At 45.2% G+C, this 20,563-nt stretch overlaps 1 protein-coding gene across 3 annotated transcripts in view; it reads left to right on the top strand.

The window, feature by feature from the left end:
• CSNK1G1 (casein kinase 1 gamma 1) overlaps positions 1-20,563 on the top strand; it is a 93,316-nt gene that overhangs the window by 13,484 nt on the left and 59,269 nt on the right. For 2 of the 3 annotated variants that reach the window (XM_005521337.3, XM_014251160.2), the window contains exon 2: positions 6,561-6,668. The gene's annotated coding sequence lies outside the window, so the exon portion shown is untranslated. The remainder of the gene's footprint in view (positions 1-6,560; positions 6,669-20,563) is intronic. The other variant, XM_088063022.1, reaches the window with a different exon arrangement.

The following is a 20,563-nucleotide window of genomic DNA, read 5'->3' as shown; positions in this document are numbered from 1 at the left end:
AGGCACTGGGGGTGGCAACATTTCTTGTAGAGATGCTAGAAGGATATTAACTGTGAGATTCAGGTAACTCATGAAGGGATCCTTGGAAAAGAAGAAATTAATACAAAATATGAGCAAGGTGCAATGTGACAGTGGTAATCGAGAGTGTGTGAGCTACATACTGTGCACTTCAGAGAGGGACATAAGGTGAGTGAGTGCTGTGTAAAGGCACTTTGGGCAGGTTGTAATCAGAGTCTTCCTCACAGCCTTTTTCCATAAGATAATGAGAGTTCAAAATCCCACTTTGAAATATTTTTCATAACTCGGTGTTTGGTCAAGGTGGATGTCCATGAACTCAGGGCACCCAGCCCCATACTGGGTGCTGTTGTGCTTCTGCTCCTGCGGCAGGGGAAGCCTAAAAAAGGGAAAAAGACTCAATTTCTTTGCAATAAAAAGAGTAAAAAGCAGATGTTTCACATTAAAATATGTGCTTGTTTTTCCCTGAGCCACACGCTCTTTCTTCCAGACTACTGTTTCTTGCACAGTATCTGCAGCTGCTGCAGGGGAAAAGGTTAAATCATCTTAAAGTGAAAAGTAAAATACTCCATGGGTGGGCTTTCCCTCTTTGAGTTTCAGGCTCTGAAAGCTGTACCAGACAGGTCAGGGTTTGGGAGCAGAGGCTCACACTGAAAGGACAAATTAGAGTTCTCTTCATGAGCATCCTCAGTCGGGTTGTCACATCTCTGTGCTCCCAGGCTGAGGTGTCACCAAACCACATCATATGGAATGATTGCTGCTGGAAGCACGCAGTGCAGCTCAGTGCTGGGAATACCTCAGGTACAGTCAGGGAAAACATATCATGAAATTTAATTTAGAATAAGCAGGCCTCTGATCCTGATGAGTCAAAAGATTTTAAGAATCTCATTCCATGATGTTCCTGTGTTGCAAGTAGACTCTACCTGAAGTTGCCTTCATGTTTTCTCTAAATTTTTTATTCTTGTATTATTTGAGGCACTGTTCTGTTCCCTTTCATCACAAAGATGGTTGGCATCAGTTTTGAAGCCTTCAATATTTTGCTGTTAATAAAGTGTAGGCCCCTATTATGTGTTAGGGACAGACAGCTTACTGGGAATATCAAAAGCCTTCATGTGCTGGGATTGTATTTGGCATGGCATTAGGTAACTCCAAAAAATATTTGCTGTTTTCCTTTTGTAAATACAGAATTGAGATCTAGACCTGTTTGTAGCATTCCCTTGGTGTCTTGGAGGTATGCAAGCTACTCATGACTTAAGAGAATTAGGAGAGAGATGTCTAATGGGTTTTCTAAGACACAGGTTTTTATAATTTTATTTTTTTACCTTGGTGTGAGCTGGTAAAGGCTGTTCTGAGCAGTGCTCAAGTACAGTGTGGGACAAAGGCTGACTTTCTTTTTCTTCAGCTGAGCAGAATGAATGCAGATATCAGCTTTGGGGTGTATTCAGGGAGGAATTTGCAAATTACTGAGTCCAAGCAGGAGCTTTGCTTCTAGTGCAGTCATGAAGACATTCATCTCTGTCCAGCTCTTCCTCAGGCATTGAATGTGTTTGGTTTTGGCAAAAAAGGCAGCAAAACCTACTCAACAATGTATGACTTTTCCCCTTTTGACCCTGCTACATTCCATATTTTTAGGGCAGACAGCCTTAATGTGTCATTGAGGTCCTTTCTGCTTCACTGCTGCTCTGCTGGTTTTGCTATCTACTGATAAATGGCAGATAATGTCGCTGATTTATTCACAGCAAAATGTTGTTTATTGAGTCTGTGCAGTCAAAGTTCGTATCTCTTCTGCCAAGAAGTGTTTGTTTAGACCTGTCTGACATTAAAGGGTCAGCGATGGGGGGTAAGTCAGGTCACAAAACCATCGGGTGCCTGTGGGAGGACAGTCCACTGCTGCTGTCATGAGGTCCAGAGAGAATGAAATGGAGTTGACAGAAGGTGGGTTCAGATGCTGTTCAGGTAGCCAGGGATTATTGTGGCTACAAAAACTTTGTGTGGAGAACTGGACACACTCAGGAGGAGGCTGCAAAGAGTGTTCTTGATAGAACTGTAGAATGGCCTGAGTTGGAAGGGACCCAGAAGGATCAGCAAAGCCCAGCTCCTCACCTTGCAATCACACCCAGAACACTCAAGATGCTCAAACTGACTTGGGGAGATCCAGAAATACAAACCACTGGACATGGAAAAATGCATAGTATTCTTTCTCCCTTCCTTCCCTTCCCAAACATGTGTGCATGGGAGCTATTCTAAGCTGGAGGTCAAGCTAACTGTGCCCTATTCTTTGGTTCACCTCTTTGGCTCTTGGAGGACATGACATGAGGTGTTTCACCTCTGAATTGGATCATCAAATCCAACTCCTGGTGCTGCACAGGCACCCCAGCAATCCCACCCTATGCCTGAGAGTGTTGTCCAAAAGCTCCTTGGGCTCTGGCAGCCTTGGGTCTGTGACTGTCCCTGGGAGCCTGTTTGGTGCCTGACCACCCTCTGGGGGAAGAACCTTTTCTTAAGGTCCAACCTAACCCTCCCCTGACACGGCTTCAGCTTCATATATTTAAAGGTATATGCTGAAGCTGTCTGGCAGAGTTGAGGTGTCCTGAAGGGGCTTTACCACACACCAGAAATGCTCTGCAGAGACCACACCATATTTTCCATATGGGTGTAGAATGCTTTGATTGAGAGTCTGCTGATGTGAACCCCCCCCAGTCCAGGACTGATGAGTTGCTTTTCAGTCACTTGTTTCTGGAGAATTACACATCCTGTTTCCAAAGAATTACACATTCTGGCCTGCTAAGCTGGGTTCTCATTGTCTGAGCTCAACACAGGTGCTGGAGCATCATGTTGGCTCTTGAGGTTGCATTTCATCATCCGGTGCTGGTGGGAACGTTGCACTTTTTCTGCTGTGCTTGGTGGTGTGAGCACTTTGGAGCAGAGCTGTGTCCATTAGGTTGGAATATGAATATCATTCTTGTGCTTTAATTTGGGAAGAGTATAAGCACCTCTAGCCTAAAGATGAGAAGCTTTTCCAAAGTGCTACCCAGAGTTTCGTGCTGCTAACTGGTAATAAAATAATAATGAGCTGAAGTATGAAAGATCCAAAAACTCTGTACCAGCTTCCTGGGAGCTGTGGAGAAGTGGATTTGGAGAGTCACCTTCCCTGCTGTGGTAGAAGCCATGTCTTCCTCAGGGAGCCAAAAAGTGGATTTGCTTTACCCCCACCTTGGAAGGACTACACCACAGAAGTCACACCTCCTTTTTCAGGCTGGCAAGCATTTCCCTGGCCCCTGGAGGAGATGAAAGGCCTGGTTTGCTACTAGGTAGCAAATACTAGCTTTTCACAGTTTGTACTCTGAAACTGAAACAAACTTCTCCTCTGCTCCTTGCTTTGAAAGGTAATGTGGAAAACAACCAGCAAGGCTTAAAGATTCTGGTGGAGCCCTGTTCTCTCACACTGACAGCTCAAAGAATTTTTGGGGGTCTTTGTGGCTTCTCCAGCCAGTGTGGTGGTAATTCTGTGATATTCAAATAATGGTTTAGGTTGAATGGGCCCTCAAACCTCATCTTGTTCTGACCTCTACCATGAGCAGGGACACCTTCCACTAGACCAGAGCCCTGTCCAACCTGGCCTTGAATACTTCCAGGGATGGAGAGTCCACAGTCTCTCTGTTAAAGTGCCTCACCTGTATGAAGCAAAGAACTTTGTCCTAAAGTGGCCTTTGAGGGCTAACCAACAAGCTGCTTGTTGTTCATGTGCTGGGAAGAGACAGCTCTGCTGTGCTTCTCTTGACTGATGCAGAGGGCTTGTCCTGAATACAGGTGTGTGGAACCCAAACCCAGCTCCACCCCCCTGAATGCTTCATGTCCTCCTGCCTTTAGCACTCTGGAAAATAAATAACTCTTCTTGCTGAAGTGCCTGGTACAAAGCAGAGCATCCTCATGGAAGGATCCCAAACGACTCCTGCATGGCTGTAAAACATCAAGGCCTGTTCAGCTCCAGGTGTGTCTCTGGGCCTAAGGCCTCTCTGGAGCCTTCCGTGCTAGGACATGTCACGGGAAATGGGCTCAGTGTCTGGAGATGCTGATTAAGTGCAAAAAGAGTTAATTATTTGTCAAGAGCTAGAAAGGATCCCACTTGCTAGTCATAGTTTCAGACTTACTTCCTCTTTTCTTGTCATTCTTCATTCTGCCTTATTCTTCCCTTCACTCAGGGACATGGCCCCTGGATTTTCCATAATGTCAGGCTTTGGGCATTAAGGCTGGATGGAGAGGGAGAAGCTGGGGCTCGTTACTGTGATAAACTGGTGCTCTAACTGGGCTGTCCACATATTCTCACTTGCTAACCATTGCTTTCTGCTGCTGCCAGAGGTGCCTTTCTGCTCCATGCCCTGCTTGCAGCTAAATGAGATTCCTGGCTTCCTGGCCACATTTGACATGAGCAGGATTTCTGGATGTATGGCCTGGGAAAGGATGGAGACCAAGCTCTACATTTTGAACTTTGGGTTCTCTCAAGATGCTGGAGTCACATCTGTGTGAACGTGCAAGTCATGTTTGCTGTGCTTCAGGTCAAAAGCTCTGTTGGAAAAATGAGGTGCAGTTGGGTTTTGTCACTTGGCCTTGCCAGTAGGAAGTGAAGTCTGACCAGTGCAGGGATTCTCCCACATTACACTTTGATCCTCTGTAACATGCTGGTCGTCTTGTTCTTTGAGCAGAACATGAATAATGCCTAACCCTGGGTAAAACCTGAACCTACTATGGCATGAGATGATTTATTTACCTTTATTCCTAAAGTGAATCATTGTACCATGGCATGTATTACAAATAGAGTCTTCTGTTTTACTTCCTTGTTTGGAGTCACCACCAAACACTGGGATTGGCATAAGGAAAATGAGCAACTTTCTGGCCTGTGAACCCATCTGGAGTTTTTATGCACAGCTTTTGGTTTTCCTTCTAAGTAGGGCAAGAAAAGCAGAGCTTAAAGGGTGTTCAGCATTTAAATATGTAGACTGTTATGTTAATGGGATGCTCCAGTTTTTTGCCCAGGAGTGGATGACAAATGATTAAATAAAGCTGCAACCCCTGTTTTCCTGTGAATAGATGCTTGTGTTTTTGCTTTCTTTTAGGTCTTGGTTTGGTACAGGTTTGGCTGGTTCTTCCTTGCTGCAGCCTTTGACCTGGTCAAATAACTTGGAATTACTTCAGTATGATGTAGAACAAAAGTTTGCCTTAAATGCTTCACAGTGAATTTTATATTGAGGGCTACATTCATCTCCCTAATGTCTTTTCATTTGAGAGGAATGAGTGTCACTGCTTGAACACTGGAGTAGTGGTTTGTGTTCCTCACACTGGTGGTTGGCTTCATTCCGAAGCTGGTGCTGGATAATTGTAGAGGAGGATTAATTAATGATAGCTGTTGGGAGCTTGTAAGGACTTTGAAAGTCTGCTACAACCCCACTGAGCAGTCCTCCAGGACTTTTCAAGGACAGAAACCATGAACAGCATCAGAGAAGCATGGATGTGACTTGGACTGGACTGACCACAAGCTCCTGGAAGGATGGGGAGGAGGTGGACATCAAATTCCCACGTGCTTCAGTCAAAGTGGTGTCACTCAGCAGCACAGCCATAGTGGCTGTGGTCTGTCTTGCACTTCATGTTGGGGAAAGCAAAAACACCCTCTGGTTTAAGATATTAATGTGGATCTTTACTGCTACCTTGCTGGAACAGTTGGAAAAATAAGGATAAAGTGCTAACTTAGCTTGGGATACCCACTGGAGGGCTGGTTGCTTTTAGCCTGTGTAAGGGAGTCACCTGTGGTGTTTCAGAAGAATCTTCTTTTGATGATAGTCAGAGCTTCTCAGAACTTAAAAGTATCTTTTTAAATTTTTCATTTTTGTTAGAACTATCCATGTGTTTTCTTCCAAAGGACGTTACATGCCCAAGTTTTGAGTGCAGAACAGAACAAGCTGTCTCTGGGAAGAGATACCCAGAAATTATTCCATTTTGGTTTGACTTCCACACCTGTCTTACAGTGCACTCCCCCTCAGAAAATGCTGTTTGTACCCTGTGCTCTGGAGGGTGTTTTTTAAGGAAGAAAGTCACAAACAACAAAAAAAACCAAACCCTTGTGCTTCCTTCTGACCAAGGTGCCTGGAGCAGGGCAGGAGATGGAGCCAGCCCAGGCATCCTGCGTCAGGGGAGTTCAAGTTTGGGAACCTGTTTCCCAAGGTGGGGAAACACAGTTTACCAAAAACCAAACTTCCAATTACTGAGGAGAGAGAAATATCTATTTTTTAAGGAAACACTGTCTTCTGAGCTAAAGTACACATTATTTATTGCATGGAAAGCTATGAGTTTCCCCTGACACGGGGTAAGGAGAATGATTTTCCTATCAGCAGTGGGGTTTGGCTCTGTTTCATCCCCAGTACTTGGAAACTGCCGTATCCAACTGGAACCAAACAATGCCTTTCTTGTTTTTACTGAGAATACAGTAAGATTGGAAGTCACTGGTGTGAACTGTTGCATGGAAATTTCCTAAAATATGCTTTCTTCACCAGGTCCAGTACAGACATGAGTGCCTGGCTGCTCTGCTGCTCCCGTGCCCCAGCACTCACTGCCCTGTGATTTTGGACAACAAGCCTAAGAAGTGAGTTACACATCCTGTGGTGAGTGTCACATGCCTTTGATATTCTGGAGTGTCTTAGCTTGGAGCTCAAATATTCCTTCCTAAAAAAGCCAAACTCACCTTTATTTGTAAGAGGCACCTCTCTTATGGAAACGGGGAGAACCGAGGGTGTTCAGCCTGGGGAAGGGAAGGTTGCATGAACACCTCAGAACACTTTTCATGGTCTGAAGGGGCTACAGAGAATCTGGAGAGTTCATCCAGAACTGTAGTGACAGGACAAGGGAGAATGACTTCAAACTGAAATAGGGGAAATTTGGTTTAAATACAAGTGGGAAATTTTTTCCTGTGAAGGTGGTGAGGCCCTGGCAAAGGTTACCCAGAGCAGCTGTGGCTGCCCCACCCCTGGAAGTGTCCAAGGCCAGGACATGGCTTGGAGCAACTTGGGATAGTGGAAGGTGTCCTTGCTCATGGCAGGGGGTGGAACAAGGATCTTCAAGGTCCCATCCAACCCAAACCATTCTGTGATTCTTTGATTCTCTGTATAAGGCAAGACACTAAAAATCCAGTATCTTATCTGGATTATCAGTGCAATATCTGCCGAGCCTAAGGAAGGATGCTTAGAGACCCAAAGTTATTCAATTCTTATTCCTTATTTCCATTTTGATTTTTTTTCCCTCTCAGTTTTGTCAGCATTTTTTATCTGAAGTAACTTATCTGGGAACTTGCATCCCTGATTTCCTTTCCCTGGCATTATTTTTAGAAAGACACGTGTAGAGCTGAGAAGTAGGTAGCTGCAGTGTTGCAGTGACAAACAAGGAAACTGGGCAGGATTAAAGGCAGGGAGAGAGTCCAGAGCTTTTTGTGGTGAACTGAGAACACAGTTGTTGTGTTCTCTGTGTGTTTGTGTCACAAATAAAATAAGGGCCAGGATACCTATTCTGTAACAGCTTACCTATGAAATGAGCAGAAAACATAAAAATGAAGTTGTTGGAAAAATTTTCCTCTCCAGAAAGCAAATGGAATAGTATTTGTAGGTGGTAAGAGTGTTGGACTGATTCCAGTGGGGGTAGATCGCTTGATTTCAGGAAAATAAGGCAGTGAGCGTTCTGGTTTGGTGAGGGTGGTGACCTTTCATGAGTGTGAGTTCCTGCTTGGCACAAGGGGACTTTGGGGTGTACATAAAGACTGAAACTGGTGCTAGAGTTCCCTTTCTGGACTTTGGAAAAAGCATTTATGTAGTGATTAACAATTTTTTTCTGTGCAGACTAAGTTAGCTTGATTAAGTCTTTGGGATGTTTTGTTTAGGGCTGTAATTGTGCAGCATCCTTTGGGAATGTTGTTTCTATTTTTGGCCAAAATGATGTGACAAAACAAATTCTTTTAAAATTGTAATTTCCATTTGGAAATTTCTCTGTAGAAAGCTTCATGAGCTCTTGCCTTTTGGTAATTTCAGCTGGGGGCAGGGTGAGGCACACTGTGGATGGGCCCACAGTTTCATCCTCTCAGCAGCTTCCAGCCTGGAGGAGAAATCTGGTTCCAATTTTGCTTGATATTGTATCTCAAATTATTTTTGCAGCTTCATTCCCTAAAACCAATTTGTCTATTTTTGGTGACAGTAGTAGGAGAGTCATTAATTGTTGAAAAGTGTTTAGTTTGAGCAGTGCAGGCTGGTGCTGTAAAGTGCTTTAGTATCTTCTATGAGCCCAGCAGAGGCTGTGTCTTCTGCTTGGGCCTTCTTTCACATTATTTTTTTTCTCAGAGAGAAATCCCTGTAGTCTAAAGCTTTGCTATTGTGATGTTGTGGAGGGTTTCTTTTGTCACTGGCTTGTTTTGCTATATCCTGCCTGTATGATGTCTGGGATCTTAGGAAGTTTTTTTGATTCAGACATACCAATTTCCCGAGGTTTGCATTTGTGGCATGCTTTTTCACTTGGGTGAAGCTTGTTTTCCTATTCCTCCCTTCTTTTATCTTTCTGTACATTTTAATTTAATATTTAAAGATGCGCTGTTTTTCCCATTCTAAGACCTCCACACTTGTTGCTGTGAGCCAGCACACTGCCTCATGTCATTACTTGTCTGTGTTTGTCCTCACCTGCATGTTCTCTGCCTCAGGATGCCCAAGTGCTCTGGCCTGACTTCTTCCCAGTGAAACCAGTGCCAGATGCTTCCCTCCTGCATTTGTGCTGCAGAACCAGATGTTATCCATGTGAGTGAGGAGCTGGCTCTTGGCACTGCTGTAGTGACCTCAGCATGCTCAGTCAGCCAAGTCCAGCTTGAGGAATTTGGCCTTAGGTGCAGTTTTTTTTTCCCTGGATGGCATAAATGAACAAGAGCAACAGCAGCTGCAGCCTCAAGCTGATGTCCGAAACCCAGCTGTCGGGGCTGTAAGTGCCTCCTCTGTACCCTGCTTGCATCCTGAGCGTGGCCCTGGTAATGTGGGGAAGCCTAAATTTCTTTTTGTACACGGAGCTTTCTAGTTGTATTAGTCATCCATCAGGCTTCTGGATTATTTAAGTGCTTAAGCACTCGTCAAAACCCAGCAATACCTATTTGTAGAAAGGTACATCATGTGAGGTGCAATTCCAGTATTTTAGAGTTGCCTGCTGGAGATGTTCTTGGGAATTTTGCCCCTCCCGTTGTGGGACTTCAGGAGCTCGAGAGCCCCCATCAAAGATGTGAAATGTTAAAGGCTTCTGGTTGGTCTTGTGGACGTGTATGGTGATACATTAGAGCTCCTCCCATGAAATCACTCCTCCTGTTCAGCCCAATGCAGCCTCAGCTGGTCGATGTTGGGCTCCTGATGCTGAGAAGCCCTGAGGAAAAGGTGATCTGTAGCATTAATTGAAAAAAAATTCTTCCATTAGGCATGGGAGAACTGGCTGAAATAGTGAAAGACAAAAACCCTCTTCTCTAGCTCTTGAACTTGTTCTGTCTTGAACTGAGTCTGAAAGTGCCTAAAGCTGAAATGGTCCATTTTTAAGCTGTAATTCATCTGTCTGCTCTGTTTGCAGAAAATTTTTAGGACAGTTGCTAGCTAGAAAGTTAATTCTAGTACAGCACGATTATATCCTCATAAACTTAAAGAAAACTTAAATCTTCATGGGTTTTGTAATGCATGTGAATTGACTTCATTGTATTCTAACCCAGAAATTAAACATGAGGTTCCATGTAAGAGTTTTGAGATTCACAGACGGGCAAAACACTTGTCCTTGCTTATGCAGTCTGGCTTTTATGTAACTCATTATTTTTGCTCAAATGTTGCAGATAGTCGGTTTCCTCTAGCAACAGCCACCAGATGTTTCCCTGAACAAGACTTAATTCTTTAAAATTGACCTGTGAGAAATGTGTGAAGGCGAACAGGGAGGCGGAACAATTGTATGCCTGTTTGATTTCCATTTCCTTGCTAAAATCCCACTAGCAAGCCTTGCAGTTTGATTCCAGCAACGATGGATCCTGATTTTTGTGGTATACTATGAGGCCTTGTCTGTGGTTTTTAGTGTTTCATGAATGTGTTGGGAGCAGGGGAATGGGATCAAGCTGCCTCACAACAGTTAGTGTTACTTGGGCAATTAGCACTGTGTGGATTAATTCTGTTCGGTGAATATGCCACTGTGGGTATCCTGCTGTCCATAGGTCTTCTGTGATCAACCTTGTGCTTTACTAGACTATTTCCTATTTCTCTATTTCATATTCCCATGGGAAGCCAACTCCTACCTCAGTTTTCCAGCTGGAGGAAGAGAGTGACCCAGTGGGGTGAGTGATCCTGGTGGTCACTGCAAGAATTTCTCAGCAGTTCTTGTCTCTGAAATATCTCCATCCATCAGACTAGTATTTTATAGATGTGGTCAAGCAATGACCCATCACAAACAAGGGGTTCTTTTTATATATATATTTATATATATATATATGTATATATATTTAGGTAGGGTGTTCCCTTTTCCATGTACAGCTTCACCTTGTCCTGAGATGCAGCCTGGGAGGGATGATGGCCAGACCAACATGGTTGAGTTTGTTTTCCATTTTAATGTTGCCCTCAGGTGCTGGGAGGTCTAATTTTTAACATTTCCTGTAGCAGGAGGCAGATGGCCCTCAGTTTCCTTCTCACCTAAACTTTCTTCTCCAGGTGAATGAGAATCAAATCTGGGCAGTTTCTGTGACAAAACAGTATTCTTCCAATTCCTTATTGTCCTGCCAATCAGTGGAAATAGAAAATGGGTTAAAAATCCTTTCTGATGCAGGTGTCTACGTTGGCCATGGTGAAATTGTATCAGGTTTTGCATTTTCTAGGATTCCATCTTTGGGGACATGGAGCTGCTCCGGTGAACAAGGATGGTGGTTGACCTCAAATGAGCTCTGAAGGTCACAGGTTGAAGAAGGGATGGCCCAAGCTGTAGGGCACACTGTTCTATGAGCTGTGGGAACAGGAGGCTGCACAGATTGATCCAGAGCCAGCTGAGTTCAGTCAGGTGGAGAAAAACCAGTCCAGCACCGTTGCATTGATGATATTACAGGTTCTGAGATAGTCTTTAAGTCCTTTGCTCCACCACAGAGCATTGCTGTGCTCTTCCTGTGCTCCCCTGGGCTTGGCTGGCTGGTGCTTGTCCATCACACCTGCACTCTCATGTTTCTCAGGAATAATCTGAAATACCCTTGTGCCACCTGCCTGTTTTCATGATCTGACTGAGAAGACTCAGATAGAAATAGCCTGACTTTTCTTCCACGTGTGGTGATTCAAAAGGGTATGTTCTGCCTGAGTACAGGGCCATTTTTGGGTATCAAACCACAAAAGATAATGTTTGAAAAAGTGCCTGAAGTACTGGGCTGTTGTCTGGAGATGTGATCAAGAGGTGCTGTCTTTCCTTGTGGAAGAACTGCCTTGTAGGCAGAAGAATTGGACTTGTTTTTCCACTTTCTCAAGGTCATGTTGTTGGCATGGGACGGGAAACGGATGCTGTAATGGAGTAATTAATCTTGGAAATACAGTTTAAGATAGCACCGAAAGGAGATCTGTGGTTGAGGGAGGCAGCGTTCCAGCAAAGGGTTCTTAGAGCTCAGCCTGTATTTAAGTGAAGATTTGGTGGTGGGGGAGGATTTAGATGGGAGGTTGGTGCCTCTTAGAGGGCAAAGAGGTTTGGTAGCGGCTGACTTCTTCCATGGTTTGGAGGCAAGTGGGACAACCCCCCATGTCTCCATGTCTTGTTTCAGGCAATGGTGTTAAAACTAATCAATGCTGTGTCTCTGCTCAGTGAGGTTACTGCTTGTGAAATAAGTGCTGAAGTTCAGTGTGAAGAAATGTGCTAGCTGTGATTAGTCCTGGGCCATGCAGTGCAGGATAAAGGAATATTATCATCAGGATGTGCTTCCCTTGGCTACCGATCTCTGTGAGAACCTGTGTGGCATCTCTGCTTTGTTTTAAAAGACAAATTTCATTCTGAAGTCCAGATGAGTGTGAGAGGTAGAATAAACAGCTTTCTCCTCCAGCTCCAGAGACTTCCTCTAATCACCACTCCTTGTTCAGTGTTTTCTTGCAGGGCATTGGCTTCAGTTTCTCCCATTGCTAATCCGGGGAGTCCATAAGGTGTTTTCTAATCTCTCTGTACCAAGCTGTTGGTATATCAGTTTTGGTGCTTGAGGAACCTCTAGGCTTATCTCTGCAGTGTCACTAATTTTTAAATAATTCTAGGATGGGAAATACAGTTTCATGGAGCTGCACACACTTCCTATAGCTTCTGCTGCTGGAGTAAGTGAATTCAAGGATGTCTTAGGAAATGTGGTTTCAGTTTTTGGATAATCCAGTATCTAATAAGGCCCAAGTTGTAAAGCTTTTTCTGTGGACAAGGATGAGTGACTCCACTCCCATGTGGATTCCTTTGTGTTGCTGCACAGCTGATCTGGTGCTTCATTATTTTCTTCACTGAGGGAATATGTGTGGATAGGTCTCCTATGACTTTAGTTATAACGGTAGAGAAATTCAGGGTCTTTGAGTTCTTTGTTAAGTGGGATTGATGCCAACTTTATATTGTGGTCAAGAGGCTGGTGGGAAGGGCTGGAGAGGTGGGACTGTGGGAAACTCATGGAGCTCAACAAGGCCAAATGCAGTGTCCTGCTCCTGGGCCAGGGCCATCCCAAGCACAAACACGGGCTGGGTGGAAAAGGGATTGAGCACAGCCCTGGCAGTCTCCAAAACCCAGTGGTTCCCCAGTCCGGGCAGCAGGGCAGGGGGGATTGTGCCCCACTGTGGTGACACCCCACCTGCAGAGCTGTCTCCAGCTCTGGAGTCCCAGCAAAGAAAGGACCTGGAGCTGCTGGAGCCAGTCCAGAGGAGGCCATGGAGATGCTCCAAGGATGGAGCCCTTCTGCTCTGGAGCCAGGCTGGGAAAGCTGGGGTTGTTCATCCAGAGAAGGCTCCAGAGAGACCTTAGAGCCCCTTTCAGTGCCTAAAGGGGCTCCAGGAGAGCTGGAGAGGGACTTAGGACAAGAGCCTGGAGGGACAGGACAAGGGGGAATGGCTTCCCACTGTCAGAGGGTTAGATTTGATATTGGAAGAAATTGTCTCTGAGCATGGGGAGACCCTGGCACAGCGTGTCCAGAGCAGCTGTGGCTGCCCCATCCCTGGAAGTGTCCAGGGCCAGGGTGGATGGGGCTTGAAGCAACCTGGGATAGTGGGAAGTGTCCCTGCCCATGGTAGGGGGTGGAACAAGCTGAGCTTCCATCCCAAACCAGTCTATAACAGGAAAGGGTTAGAAACTTCTGAAACAGGAGTGTCAACGCATAAGTCTAATGCCTTGAGGAATGCAGCAAAAAAAATCCTTTTTTTTTTGTTAACCACAAGCTTTCACTCTTGTCCATACTAGCTGGTATTTATAGTTTTAGTGGTGTGTGCCTTGTCTTTCCTTCCTAATGGATTGCTGGATCACAAGTGGGTGGAAGATTTGTTTGTTTTGGCACAATATTCCCTTTACATAGGCTCTGGAGTTTAGAGCAAACGGAGCCAGGCCGTGAACTGTGCAAAGTCCTTAATATGAGGGAAAGGAGAGAAGCAGGAAGAGTTGTCATGTAAAATTACCTCTCTGAAACGGAACCATCCCTTCAGCTTATTTCCCTGCTGGTTTACAGACTGCTTCCTTGAGCTGACATTGCTCCATCCGGATGCACCATGAGCTTGAGCGTTTGTGTCAGCGCTGCCTGTTCCTGCCACTTGCCCTCACTGGATGTGCTTTGGCTTGGTAATCCAGTATCCCTCCTTCAGGGCATTGAGTAGCTCCAGTGGTAATGCTCTTCTGGCACAAATTGTAATGGATGTAACCAAAACAGCAAGGTGACCTCAGAAAGGGAGCTCAGGTGTTTGCTCCCTGTTGAAGTGCCTTTGATTGACCTGTCAGATAAGCATCAGGTGGTGACAGTGTGCTGAAATGCACATAAAGGGTTATCAGTGTCAGTAGCAAAAGCTGACATGAATTAAATCCACTGCCGTGACCTCAACACAGCAGCATTTCCAAATATCTGGCTTCATAATGAAAATAAATGTTCCGCGGAAGCTGGATATGGCTTTGGAGTTATTGCTTGTGACTTGGAAATATCACAGCTTATGGAATATCCTGAGTTGGAAGCAACCCGCAGGGATCATCAAGTCCAGCACCTGGCCCTGCACAGGACACCCTGATAATCCCATGTCCCTGAGAGCATTGTCCAAACACTCCTTGAGTGGCAGCCTTGGAGCCAAGACCATTCCTTGGGGAGCCTGGGCAGTGCCCCACCACCCTCTGAGTGAAGAATTTTTTCCCTAATATCCAACCTAAACCATCCCTCCCACAGCCCCATGGTATTTTTCTCAGTATGCAGGGATTTTGGGGATTGCAGATGTCCTTGTCGGCATTAACATTCTCCTGGGCATGTTGTCCATCACCCAGTGCAAAGGCAGGTGATGTCTGACCACCCCTGTTTGCCAGCCTGTGTTCAGAAGAGCCAGGAAGGGATGGTGATGTCCCAACCAGGCTGATCCTTCACAAATTTAAATTTGTCCCTTTACTGTGAGCTTGATGGGGGGGAAATTTGATGACCTTGGCGATGCTCATGTGAGATTTGGATGGGTACTGGCAGAAGACATCTCTGAAACATCTCCAGACTGTCACTGTGAGAAACCAGTGCGTTTGTTGCCATCTCTGGTGCTGCATGTGCCACCCGGACGTGTTCTGGTGTGTAGGATGTCTTTACAGGAATGCCAGTGCAGAGACTCCATCTCTACTGAAGCTGCTCCACCTGGAGCACATGGACCTCATCTTGGCATCATTTTACAAAGAAGCTGCCCCTGTGAAAGCACAGGTAGAAAAATGAGAGGAGTGGGATGGTGCTTCCTAATACACCTGGAAGGAGCTAAAATGCCCATCCAGTGTGTGAAGACTTTTAAGGAGCTGACAGCTTCAGATTTGAGGAAGAAGAAACCTAGAAAACCAACCAACAGCACAAACCTTTAATTATTGATATAATGATATATTGATATAATGTTTTTTTAATGCCATGGGGCTGCTCTTGGAGTGTTGATGGCTCCTGCTTGGCTTTCCCCTGTGGGTGGGTGCCATTGGCCACTTCCTTGCCAGACTGAGGAAGGAACTCGGCATAAACATTTACTTTCTGTGAACAAATGCAGCTGTCTGACTGTGTATTTTGGGATTATGGTACCTAATTGACCTACTGAGGAAGTGCAGATTTTTATGGAGCTCATGGTGTTTGTGTGGGTGTTGCCACCAGCACAGAATTAGACCAGTAACCAAGAGTGGACCTTGCACTGGGGAGGAGGCGGCTCAACTGCCAGCAAACAGAGTAACCTTTGCTTCATTTACAAATAAATAAAAATAAATTACGATAAATGAAAATTTAAAAGGCAAGAGCCAGGATCTAAACATCTTCAAAGGGGTTGTGCTTCTCCAGCAGGTATTTTGCTTAGTCTGGATGTAATTCCTAGCACCTTTTGGTCACATAGGCAATCCAAATTCTTCTGACAGCTGAACTGCTTCATCAGCACGCAGAGTTGGGAGAGCTGGGAGGTTTAGGGAGTCTTACATCTCAGAGAGGAAGGAAATGATGGCTCTTTATGTGCCATGAGGCTGCTGCCCTGAGGAGTTAGGTGGGTTTTGGGCTGGGATGGCTTGTTTTGGGGCTGCAGTGTTGACATCATGGAGTTTTTATAATCCCATACCAGGAAGGGGAGACAAATAGCTGCAGTAGGTTTCAGGCTTTGAGTGCAACAGTGCCTTAAATATCTCTAAATATCATTAAAAACTCTGGCAGTTTTTAATAGACATTATCCCAATAAAAACCTTCCTCTCCCAGAACATAGGGGGCAAGGAATCAGGCTGCTGACAACAGTACTGGGTTGCTTAGGCTGAAGCACTGCTTTTATTAAGCCCAAATTAGCAGGATTTATTACTTAGAGGTTGAGGTTCTTACCTTTCCAGCTCCTTTGTGCTCTAAGTTTCATAAGCAGGTGAATGGTTAGTCACCCCTGTCTGACAGCAATTTGCCTCCAAAAAAGCAGCCCATTAAAGACTGGGGCAGACTCCCTGTGTAGGTTTCAGGTGTACATAGTTTCCTCTTCAAGACATGGTTTAGTTGCAAACAAAATATGTAGGTGATGTCAGTCAAATTCCTGCCAAATGTCTCATATGAAGAGGCAGATTGGTCCGCTTCTCTCTCCATGACTGCTGGAAAAGGCAGTATCTTCACGAAAGGAGAAGGAGAAGGTAAAAGCTCAGGCATTGAAAGGAAAAAACACATACATTAAATCATGCACTATCAGGTTTTCTTGTGCCTTCCCTTAATACACTCGATCTCTCTCCTGTTGACATCACCATTACTATTTCTTTAAGAAGTGCTGCTGTTCCAGCTCTTACATCACCATGTTTCCAGTTTCTTATCCAGCTCTTACAAGGAGTTTTTAGTGATGAGCAACCCTGAATGGAGTCTATTGGGCACCGTCAAGAGTCTGTGGGATGGAGTGATGCAGACTTGACAGAGTTCTCTTCCCATTTGCCGTGGGGCATTTGGGCTTTGCCTGCCAGGCCAGGTCTTAAAGTTCAGCAGCACAGAGTGTACTTGTGACTTCTACCCACTCCACTGTTGCTGGCCATGTTCCCTTCTTATCTTTTCATATGAGGCTGTGCTGTGGTGAAGAACAGCTGCTTGAGTTACTGTGGGGTGATACTTGGAATCACAGAAGGACGTGGATGCACAGTCTCTTACAGCCACACGAGCTTTGGCTGGTGGCTGCTGTTCATCCCTGCAGGACACACCTGAGCCAGGCTCAGTCATGCCCAATTTGTGGTGCATTTGGCACTTGGTGACTAAATCATCTCACTGAATTAGGTACTTGCATGAAAATCCCATTCTGAAGGCCTCTACTTCTGGTGCGCCCTCATAACTTCATTCCTGCTGCATGGAAGTGGAATTTTCTCCAGGGCCTTGCTGCTCTGTGGTAGACACTTGGACACTGAGAGAGACCTTACACCCATGTTTCAAGCTCAGTGCTGTGAGACTCCAGATGCTTTCCTGTCTCCTGAGCCATCAGATGCAACACTGAGCACCAGGAGACTGATCCTGAATCTGTCCAGCAGTGTCTGAAGATGATTTTAGGAGCTGATATGAGACTTAGAAGATTGGTGTCATTTTGAGCTGAGGCAAGAAAGAAACCGTTCTGCTCGTTTGTCCTCAGCTTTTGGAAGTGCTCTGGGTATTGGTTGGACAGAGAGGAGACAGCCTGTTCCCATCAGGTAACCACAAGCCAAGACTGGGGACCTGCAGCTTTCTTAAGTTGTAATTCAAAGACCCTGCATCTGAATCCCACCTCAGTGCTATTCTGTTATGACACTTCTTATGGATACCATGGTACTTGACAGGAATATGTCCTTCCACAGGGGAATCACATACCTGTTGTGTGCTGGATTCTCCTTGGGACAGGGCCAAAAGGCTCTCAGCACCTCAGCGCTCCTTGTTACCCCAAGCAGGGTTCCACTAGTGCAGTTTCTACCCACCCTTGCCATCAAGGTGTCTTCAGTTTTCTTTGACCCATCTCCTCAACTTCACAAGGACTTTTCTTCTTTTCCCTCCCTCACACACACTGTGAAAGCTGCCTTGGCTCTAAATTTGATACTTGCATTCCTTTCTGAAGCAGAAGAAAGCATTTCATGGTTTGGAGACTACCAAGGTTTTTGGGGGCAGGGGGAAGCTGTGTTTGGCTGCCGAGTTCACCAGTCTTTTTTTCAAGCTGTCCAAGCCTGTCCACAGTTTATCCTCTGCGCTGCTTTTCCTTGCCAGACAGAGCGCAGATAAAACAGTCGCAGATGATTGAGGTGCATCTGTGTTAAATTAGGCTGTAAATCTGTAAAAGTGATGTTGCTGCCAGTGATCCAAGGCTGCTGCAGAGTCTAAGCTCCCATGGTGGTCTTGTCGAGGGCCTTGATACCATTAACTGCAAACTACATCCATCAACCATCATGGATGCACCTGAATCCACGTGCTGTGGGTTATTCCTTGATGATGGATGCACATGGTTGTCTAGAAGTCATCTTTGCCCTTTCCTTCTTCAAATCCATTGCCTGGAAGGAAGGGGATGGTATAGGGACATCTGGACCTCTCTTTTTGCTGTTAAATAACCTGGTATTTTAAGAAGAAAAATAAACCTACAGATTTATGATGTCTGGATATCAGAGAAGAGGACTTCTGCAGGGTCTGTTAGAGAGCTTTTTTTCTGCTGCTGGCAGGTTTTTCCTCATTTCCTCTGTGACATCCCCATAAATACTTATTTCTGCTGAAACCTGATCTTGTCTGGCCTTACACAGCCCGTTTTGTGAGCAGAGATGGTATCCCGACCACCAGGCTCTGAGAACCTCTTGAAAGATTTGACTTGATGATCTTGGAGGTCTTTCCAACCTTAGTGATTCTAAACACAGGGTTGTAAAGTTGGGCTCAGTTGCTGTACTGTCAGGAGATAGATCCCAAAAGTGCTGTCAGTGTGACAGTCCCTTCCAGGCAGGGACAGTAGGATGCCCAGCCTAAAACAAAACCCAAAAATATGTACAGCTCAGGTTTCATGAGGTGATTTTTTTCATTTTATTCCAGCATTCTGCTGTTCATTTAGCTATTCCAGTATACTCTACTTCTTCATAAACAGCACTAACCCCCCTTTTCTGACAGATTATGGTCTCTAGTCCTTTTTACATCCATAGGAATGTGCATCTCTGGCTGCTGGGACATGTTTGCCTGGAACTCAATTGGGTGAGAGAAGTCGATGAATTGATCTCACATCACACAAACCACTTCTCTGGAAAATGGTCTGTGCTTTGTTTTGACTCTGCTTATGTGGAAGAACTAAATTTCCAGCTAAACTAGTTTTTCCCTTCCAAGCATTCCTGTCTTTCATGCTGAGCTTCTGTAGAGGGGATTGGGAGCAAAGTTCAGGAATGAACTTAGAGAATGGGTGCTTGGATCACTCTCAGTGAAGTGATCAGCTGAGATCGCTTGGAAAAGTAACTTGCCAATGTATTTAGCTGGGGATTATACTATTAATGTGTTTTAGCATGTTCACAAGATCCTCAAGGAAAAGAGCTCTTGGAAGTTCACTCAGATGGAAAAAGGCATGCTTTCATTTGGGTTCATCCCTGTTTGTAAAAACTGTAATTGGAGGATGCAAACTTGACAGTCCTGGGCATTCACAAGTAATGAATGAGTGTAGTGATCTGCAGTTGTCCATCTTTCTCCCTTCCCAGCAATGTAGACTTAAGTATTGTTCATGTGCCTCCTTATTTTCTGCCTATGGAGCACTGAACAAAACTAACTGCACAAGCTGAAGATTAAATTGTTGGGTAAAATGATTCAACAGAAGCAATTTGTAATGTTTAAAAAGCATCTGCAGCCTCCAAGGTTGGGAAGAATCTCCCAAGTGAGGGGCATCCGACGTGACGTGCACCTGCTTGCTGTGGTTGGCAGCCAGCTTTGTCACTGCTGTTCCTAGCTGTAAATTGCAACAGAGAATTTTGACCTACTTTTTCGGTTTTTCTGTTGTTTTGCACAACATTGAGGACACTGAAACCAGGTCAGTGTAGTGCTGGCTGGGGAAGCACAGATAAATGCTGATCTCTGTGTAGAGGTGCTGCTGGGGTACAGCGGGAGAGTTGGAATACATCCAGTGGAAGATCCTTGAAGTAACCAGAAAGCTCTTGAGTGGGAGATGAAAAAGAAAAAGAAAAAAAGCAAAAAGGATATTTCTCATGTCTGAGTGAATAAAGTATTTGACCTTCCATCTTCCCTTCCTTGGCTTGGGTAATAGCCAAGCACCAGAGCAGGGCTTCCAGGTAACACCAAGAGTGTGGATCTGCTGGAGAGCAAGAAGGCTCTGCAGAGGGATCTGGACAGGCTGGATCCATGGGAAAAGGCCAGAGGGTCAATAGGACCAAGTGCTGGGTCCAGCACTTGAGTCACAATAACCCCATGGAACACTCCATGGTGCCAGGTGGGAAAGGACCTGTAATGGTTGACATGAGCCCAGGGAACAAAGGCTTTACTAATTGCACTTTAATAAAGGGAGAGCATTGACGCCTCGGAAGCTGTTAACACACACCGTCAGGCAGAGCATACAAAGCCAGCTTGATCCTCTAAACTTAAGAGAGTAAGCTCATAAAATGAGTTAGTAGATGCTAAAATCATGGGCAAACACATCATGTATGTCCTGGTTTCAAAATTATTCTCCTTACCTGCAGCTTGGCTGCTCTCCCTTTTCCAGAGGGCGAGCACTTTGTCCCAGTCTGTGGCAAAGCCAGTGAAGTTTTCTGCTGCTGAAGGCTCTACTTTCTACACAGTGTGACGGTGTAAGCTGGTGAGCTCATATCTGTGTGTTTATAACATGTCAGTTGAGAGCCCTGGAGGATTTTCTAGTCTTTGAAG

Source organism: Pseudopodoces humilis, chromosome 16 (genome assembly GCF_049639895.1).
Source record: "Pseudopodoces humilis isolate 2021_Gansu_Grassland_sample_001 chromosome 16, ASM4963989v1, whole genome shotgun sequence".
NCBI lineage: Eukaryota > Metazoa > Chordata > Aves > Passeriformes > Paridae > Pseudopodoces > Pseudopodoces humilis.
This window is presented reverse-complemented; position numbering and strand designations above follow the sequence as displayed.